At 43.0% G+C, this 7,567-nt stretch overlaps 1 non-coding gene across 1 annotated transcript; it reads left to right on the top strand.

The window, feature by feature from the left end:
- Positions 1-2,284: 2,284 nt before the first annotated feature.
- On the top strand, positions 2,285-2,356 carry TRNAC-ACA (transfer RNA cysteine (anticodon ACA)). Its single transcript has one exon. It is a non-coding gene; the product is annotated as a tRNA-Cys (tRNA).
- Positions 2,357-7,567: the final 5,211 nt, after the last annotated feature.

Below are 7,567 nucleotides of genomic sequence, written 5' to 3'. Positions count from 1 at the left end.
TCATCCTCTGTCGCCCTCTTCTCTTCCTGCCCTCAATCTTTCCCAGCATCAGGGTCTTCTCCAATGAGTCGGCTCTTTGCATCACGTGGCCAATGTATTGGAGTTTCAGCTTCAGCATCAATACTTCCAGTGAATATTCAGGACTGATTTCCTTTAGGATTACCTGGTTGGATCTCCTTGTAGTCCAAGGGACTCTCAAGAGTCTTCTCCAACACCACAGTTCAAAAGCATCAATTCTTCAGTGCTCAGCCTTCTGTGTGGTCCAACTCTCATATCCATACATGACCACTGGAAAAACCATAGCTTTGACTAGATGGACCTTGGTTGGCCAAGTAACGTCTCTGCTTTTTAATATGCTGTCTAGGTTGGTCATAGCTTTCTTCCAAGGAGCAAGAAGGTGGGGCATCAAACCCAGGCTTCCGCATTGTCATCGTCTTCATGTTAATGGCATGGGAGCCATCTGGGTTCAGGTGGTTGACAGGATCCGGGATGAGGAGATGCCGGGCTTCCTGAAGCTTCATGGGGATGAAAGGTTCTCAAAGCCCTTTATTAATTTCTTAATAAAGGAGGGAGAAAATCCCTCCCTTGAGGGGAGGTGTATAGTATTGAAAGCGCTTTAAGCTTCATGTTTTAGAAGTTGGAAATATCACCTAGGGGATGGTCAGGGACTGCATTTCCTCTGATGTCTGGGGCTCTGTGAAGAATGAAGGAGCAAAGTCCAAGAAAGAAATGAAATAGTCTCCTTTGAGCCTCATCTTCAATTAAGATGTGGACCTGACAGAAAACATCAAGGTCGAGATTCCAATAGTGGAGTGTGTTTGTGTGGCTTTAAGAGAGGAGATTTCAAATGCAGTGTCCACCCTCATTTCTCAACCTGGGGGCAGTTTCTTGCTCCAGGGGCTGACATTCCTGCTGCAGTGTGGCCTGGGGTTAGCTGGGCTGGGGCAGGGGCAGCTTGGAAGCCTGCCTCCCCATCCTTGCTGGGATAAGTAAACAAGAAGGCAAGGCAGAGCGCAAGACATCCCAATTATCTACTTGTCCTAAATACTTCTGTGAGAACAATTTGTCATTGACATACTTAATTAGACTCTTGACCAGTATTTTCCAGATGGGGGGATTTTTGCTAAAAGCCAGATGTTTTCCATATTTAATAAGACAGCTGAGGCAAACCCTTGACACAAAGGAATCACAGGAGCTCAGGGCTATGAAATCATAGCTTAGTGGGTCCAGAAAGAGGACCCATCAGCCTTGGGGCCTTTCAAAAGAAATAGACATCAGTGGCAAAGACAAAGTGTCACTGAGCGGGTGTCTGCTGTGGCCGAGGCCTGGGTTTCTGCTTGCTCCAAGCCAGCCTCAAGGCAGAGAAGACCTTTGGTCTATTTTACTTACAGAGGCAACAAGGAGAGAGGCCCTGGGAGCAGGAGCAGTAGAGTCAAGGTGTGGATGAACCTAGAGCCTGTCATCGGAGAAGGCGATGGCACCCCACTCCAGTGTTCTTGCCTGGAGAATCCCAGGGACTGGGGAGCCTGGTGGGCTGCCGTCTATGGGGTCACACATCCCATTCTCCTCCTGCCCCCAATCCCTCCCAGCATCAGAGTCTTTTCCAGTGAGTCAACTCTTTGCATGAGGTGGCCAAAGTATTGGAGTTTCAGCTTTAGCATCAGTCCTTTCAAAGAACACCCAGGACTGATCTCCTTTGGAATGGACTGGTTGGATCTCCTTGCAGTCCAAGGGACTCTCAAGAGTCTTCTCCAACACCACAGTTCAAAAGCATCAATTCTTCAGTGCTCAGCTTTCTTCACAGTCCAACTCTCACATCCATACATGACCACTGGAAAAACCAGAGCCTTGACTAGACAGACCTTTGTTGGCAAAGTAATGTCTCTGCTTTTGAATATGCTATCTAGGTTGGTCATAACTTTCCTTCCAAGGAGTAAGCGTCTTTTAATTTCAAGGCTGCAAATCCAAACTACAATGAGGTATCGTCTCACACCGGTCAGAATGGCCATCATTAAACAATGTACAAACAACAAATGCTGGAGAGGGGGTGGAGAAAAGGCAACCCTCTTTCACTGTTGGTGGGAATGTAAATTAATACAGCCACTATGGAGAACAGTGTGGCAATTCCTTAAAGAACTAAAAATAAAGCTGTCTTATAACCCAGCAATGCCACTGCTGGACATATACCCTGAGGAAACCATAATTGAAAAAGATACATGTACCCCAGTGTTCACAGCAACACTATTTACAATAACTAGGACATGGAAGTCACTTTCATGTGACTTCCCTGGTGGCTCAGATGGTAAAGCATCTGCCTACAATGCAGGAGACCCAGGTTCAATCCCTGGATTGGGAAGATCCCCTGGAGAAGGAAATGGCAACCCACTCTAGTACTCTTGCCTGGAAAGTCCCATGGACAGAAGAGCAAAGAGTTGAACACGACTGAGCAACTTCACTTTCACTTCCGGGACATGGAAGTAACCTAGATGTCCATCGTCAGGTGAATGGTAACTAAGCTGTGATATATATACATATATACTCAGCCATATTACTTTATATTACTCAGCCATAAATGGAATGCATTTGAGTCACTTTTAATGAGGTAGGTGAACTTGATGCTCTTTTGTGCTGCAGTCTACATCAGAGACTTCCCTGCCCCCTCCCTAAATATTCTCCCCCTTCCAAAATGGCTAAAATGACAAGTTGAAGCTAGTGCCATTTTCTCTTGACCCTCACTCACCAGCAAGAGATGAAAATCCTTGCTTTTAACTGGACCAGAAACAGATAATTTGGCCAACACAATCAATTTGGCTCCAAAATCAAATGAACTTACTTAAAGAGGAATAGAAAATAAATTTGTAGTTACAAAAGGGGGAAAGTGGCAGGAGGGGGGAAATTAGGAGGTTGGGATTAGTAGATAAAAACTACTATCTAGAAAATCAATAAACAACAAGATCCTACTGTATAGCAAGGGAACTATAGTCAGTATCTTATATCAAAGTGGAAAAGAATTGAAAGAGAATATATATATATATATATATATATATATATATATGAAAAATATACTTTTAACTGAAGCACTTTGCTGCACTCCATAAACTAACACAACATAATAAAGCAACTATGCTTCAATAAAATAAGGAATATTTATTTTCCATTAGTTGATGTCCTATTCATGGAGGACATAGAGATTATCATACTAGGTGAAGTAAGTCAGACAGAGACAAATATCATATTATATCACCTATATATGGCATCTAAAAAATGATTCAAATGAACTTACTTACAAGATAGAAACAGGCACACAGACTTAGAAAGTAAACTTATAGTTACCAAAGGGGAAAGGTGGAAGGAGGGATAAATTAGGAGGTTTGGATTGGCATGCAATCACTGTCACTTACAAAATAGATAACCAATAAGGACCTGCTATATAGCACAGGGAACTATGCTCAATCCTTTATAATAAGCTATGTAGGAAAAGAATTTGAAAAAGAGCAGATACATGTGTGAAAGAGTGAAAGTCGCTCAGTCATGTCTGACTCTTTGCGACCCCATGGAATAGTCCATGGAATGCTCCAGGCCAGAATACTGGAGTGGGTAGCCTATGCCTTCTCCAGGGGATCTTCTTCTTTTTTTTTTTTCATTTATTTTTAATTTTTAAATTTTATTTTTCCAGGGGATCTTCTTGACCCAGGAATCAAACCAGGGTCTCCTGCGTTGCAGGTGAATTCTTTACCAACTGAGTTATCAAATCAACTGTAGTCCAATATAAAATATTTAAAAATAAATAAAATTTTACTTCATTGATTCCCAAAAAAGAAATATTTACTTTCTATTAGTTGATGTCCTGCTATTCATGAACACTCCACCAATTGGGATACTTCTTAGAAGTTTCCAGATTTCCCAGGAACCCAACAGACAGGTAAAGCAGCCAGCTGAGATGACATTACAGCCCATGGCCATGCTCTTGACAGCTGACTTTGTTGCTCTGATAAATGGCTCAGTTGCATTAGGATTTTTATTTATTTGGGCAGAGATGTATGGATACCATTCTGAAAACACAATAGATGTCAGTGTGGTGTACTGTCCCAGAATAACGCACTGTTCTAGGGAAGCACAGTGAACGGGGAGGGCTGGGAACTGGCAGTAAACCAGCACAGTCTCTCTGTGCTCTAGTCACAGCACTGAGGCCAAAGACGTTCAGCTGTGTGACTCAGGCCACACAGCTGGGTGTGACCAGAACTGGAGTTGGAACCATGTTCTGCTCCCTCATGCCTAGCTTGTTAGCCTTCCTGGAACAATATTATGGTGTTTAGACCTGTCCACCCCTCAAACTCGGCAGAAAAACAAACTAGTTTGGGATTCATATAATCCACTGAAAGACAAGGCCAAATTAAATGATGGTGGCAGTGGCCTGGCTGCAGCTGCTGGAGTGGATGTTGACCATTCAGACCTCATCTGTCAGTGGAGTGGCCCTTGGCTGTGGGCTGGTGGTCCCTGCAGGAACACTCATGCCAAATGACTGGCTGACACTGGAATATAAAGGCCTCCCTAGTTGCTTCACTCTGAGATAAACTGAATGGACCATGGTAGGTCCTGATCTCTGCCACGATCCATCAGTTCTGGCCTCAGCTGCAGTTGCCTTGTAGCCCAGCTTCTCCCTGCTTCATACCCAGTCAAAAGTGTTTCTCCTCCTGACTCCCTTCTTCAGGTTTTGGGTTGCTCTGCCAACGAGATTCTACACATGCACAAGACTCCACGTGTATATTCTTATACACATATATTCCACGTTCAAGGTCAGGAGGGTGGTGGTGAGGAGATACCCCTCGTCCAAGGTAAGGAGCATCAGCTGTGCTTTGCTGGAGCAGCCGTGAAGAGATACCCCACGTCCAAGGTAAGAGAAACCCAAGTAAGATGGTAGGTGTTGCAAGAGGGCATCAGAGGGCAGACACACTGAAACCATAATCACAGAAAACTAGTCAATATAATCACACTGGGACCACAGCCTTGTCTAACTCAATGAAACTAAGCCATGCCCATGGGGCCACCCAAGACGGGTGGGTCATGATGGAGAGGTCTGACAGAATGTGGTCCACTGGAGAAGGGAATGGCAATCCACTTCAGTATTCTTGCCTTGAGAACCCCATGAACAGTATGAAAAGGCAAAATGATAGGATACTGAAAGAGGAACTCCCCTATAACTCCCCTATAATAGGGGCCCAATATGCTACTGGAGATCAGTGCAGAAATAACTCCAAAAAGAATGAAGGGATGAAGCCAAAGCAAAAACAATACCCAGTTGTGGATGTGACTGGTGATAGAAGCAAGGTCTGATGCTGTAAAGAGCAATATTGCATAGGAACCTGGAATGTCAAGTCCATGAATCAAGGCAAATTGGAAGTGGTCAAAAAGGATGTCGACATTCTAGGAATCAGTGAATTAAAATGGACTAGAATGGATGAATTTAACTCAGATGACCATTATATCTACTACTGTGGGCAGGAATCCCTTAGAAGAAATGGAGTAGCCATCATGATCAATAAGAGAGTCCGAAATGCAGTACTTGGATGCAATCTCAAAAACGACAGAATGATCTCTGTTTGTTTCCAAGGCAAACCATTCAGTATCACAGTAATCCAAGTCTATGCCCCAACCAGTAACACTGAAGAAGCTGAAGTTGAACGGTTCTATGAAGACCTACAAGACCTTTTAGAACTAACACCCAAAAAAGATGTCCTTTTCATTATAGGGGACTGGAATGCAAAAGTAGGAAGTCAAGAAACACCTGGAGTAACAGGCAAATTTGGCCTTGGAATACAGAATGAAGCAGGGCAAAGACTAATAGAGTTTTGTCAAGAGAATGCACTGGTCATAGCAAACACCCTCTTCCAACAACACAAGAGAAGACTCTACACATGGACATCACCAGATGGTCAACACCGAAATCAGATTGATTATATTCTTTGCAGCCAAAGATGGAGAAGCTCTATACAGCCAACAAAAACAAGACCAGGAGCTGACTGTGGCTCAGATCATGAACTCCTTATTGCCAAATTCAGACTTAAATTGAAGAAAGTAGGGAAAACCACTAGACCATTCAGGTATGACCTAAATCCAATCCCTTATGATTATACAGTGGAAGTGAGAAATAGATTTAAGGGACTAGATCTGATAGATAGAGTGCCTGATGAACTACGGACAGAGGTTCGTGACATTGTACAGGAGACAGGGATCAAGACCATCCTTATGGAAAATAAATGCAAAAAAGCAAACTGGCTGTCTGAGGAGGCCTTACAAATAGCTGTGAATAGAAGAGAAACAAAAAGCAAAGGAGAAAAGGAAAGATATAAGCATCTGAATGCAGAGTGCCAAAGAATAGCAAGAAGAGATAAGAAAGCCTTCCTCAGAGACCAATAAAGAAATAGAGGAAAACAACAGAATGGGAAAGACTAGAGATCTCTTCAAGAAAATTAGAGATACCAAGGGAATATTTCATGCAAAGATGGGCTCGATAAAGGACAGAAATGGTATGGACCTAACAGAAGCAGAAGATATTAAGAAGAGGTGGCAGGAATACACAGAAGAACTGTACAAAAAAGATCTTCACAACCAAGATAATCACGATGGTGTGATCACTGACCTAGAGCCAGACATCCTGGAATGTGAAGTCAAGTGGGCCTTAGAAAGCATCACTATGAACAAAGCTAGTGGAGGTGATGGAATTCCCATTGAGCTATTTCAAATCCTGAAAGAGGATGCTGTGAAAGTGTTGCACTCAAGATGCCAGCAAATTTGGAAAACTGAGCAGTGGCCACAGGACTGGAAAAGGTCAGTTTTCATTCCAATCCCAAAGAAAGGCAATGCTAAAGAATGCTCAAAATACCGCACAATTGTACTCATCTCACACTCTAGTAAAGTAATGCTCAAAATACTCCAAGCAAGGCTTCAGCAATACATGAACCATGAACTTCCAGATGTTCAAGCTGGTTTTAGAAAAGGCAGAGGAACCAGAGATCAAATTGCCAACATCTGCTGGATCATGGATAAAGCAAGAGAGTTCCAGAAAAACATCTATTTCTGCTTTATTGACTATGCCAAAGCCTTTGACTGTGTGGATCACAATAAACTGTGGAAAATTCTGAAAGAGATGGGAATACCAGACCACCTGACCTGCCTCTTGAGAAACCTGTATGCAGGTCAGGAAGCAACAGTTAGAACTGGACATGGAACAACAGACTGGTTCCAAATAGGAAAAGGAGTACGTCAAGGCTGTATATTGTCACCCTGCTTATTTAACTTATATGCAGAGTACATCATGAGAAACGCTGGGCTGGAAGAAGCACAGGCTGGAATCAAGATTGCTGGGAGAAATATCAATAACCTCAGATATGCAGATGACACCACCCTTATGACAGAAAGTGAAGAGGAACTAAAAAGCCTCTTGATGAAAGTGAAAGAGGAGAGTGAAAAAGCTGGCTTAAAGCTCAACATTTAGAAAATGAAGATCATGGCATCTGGTCCCATAACTTCATGTGAAATAGATGGGGAAACAGTGGAAACAGTGTCA

The sequence above is a fragment of the Bos javanicus genome, chromosome 10, assembly GCF_032452875.1.
Source record: "Bos javanicus breed banteng chromosome 10, ARS-OSU_banteng_1.0, whole genome shotgun sequence".
Classification (NCBI taxonomy): Eukaryota; Metazoa; Chordata; class Mammalia; order Artiodactyla; family Bovidae; genus Bos; species Bos javanicus.
The sequence above is the reverse complement of the archived record's forward strand: the minus strand, read 5'-3'. Positions and strand labels throughout refer to the sequence as shown.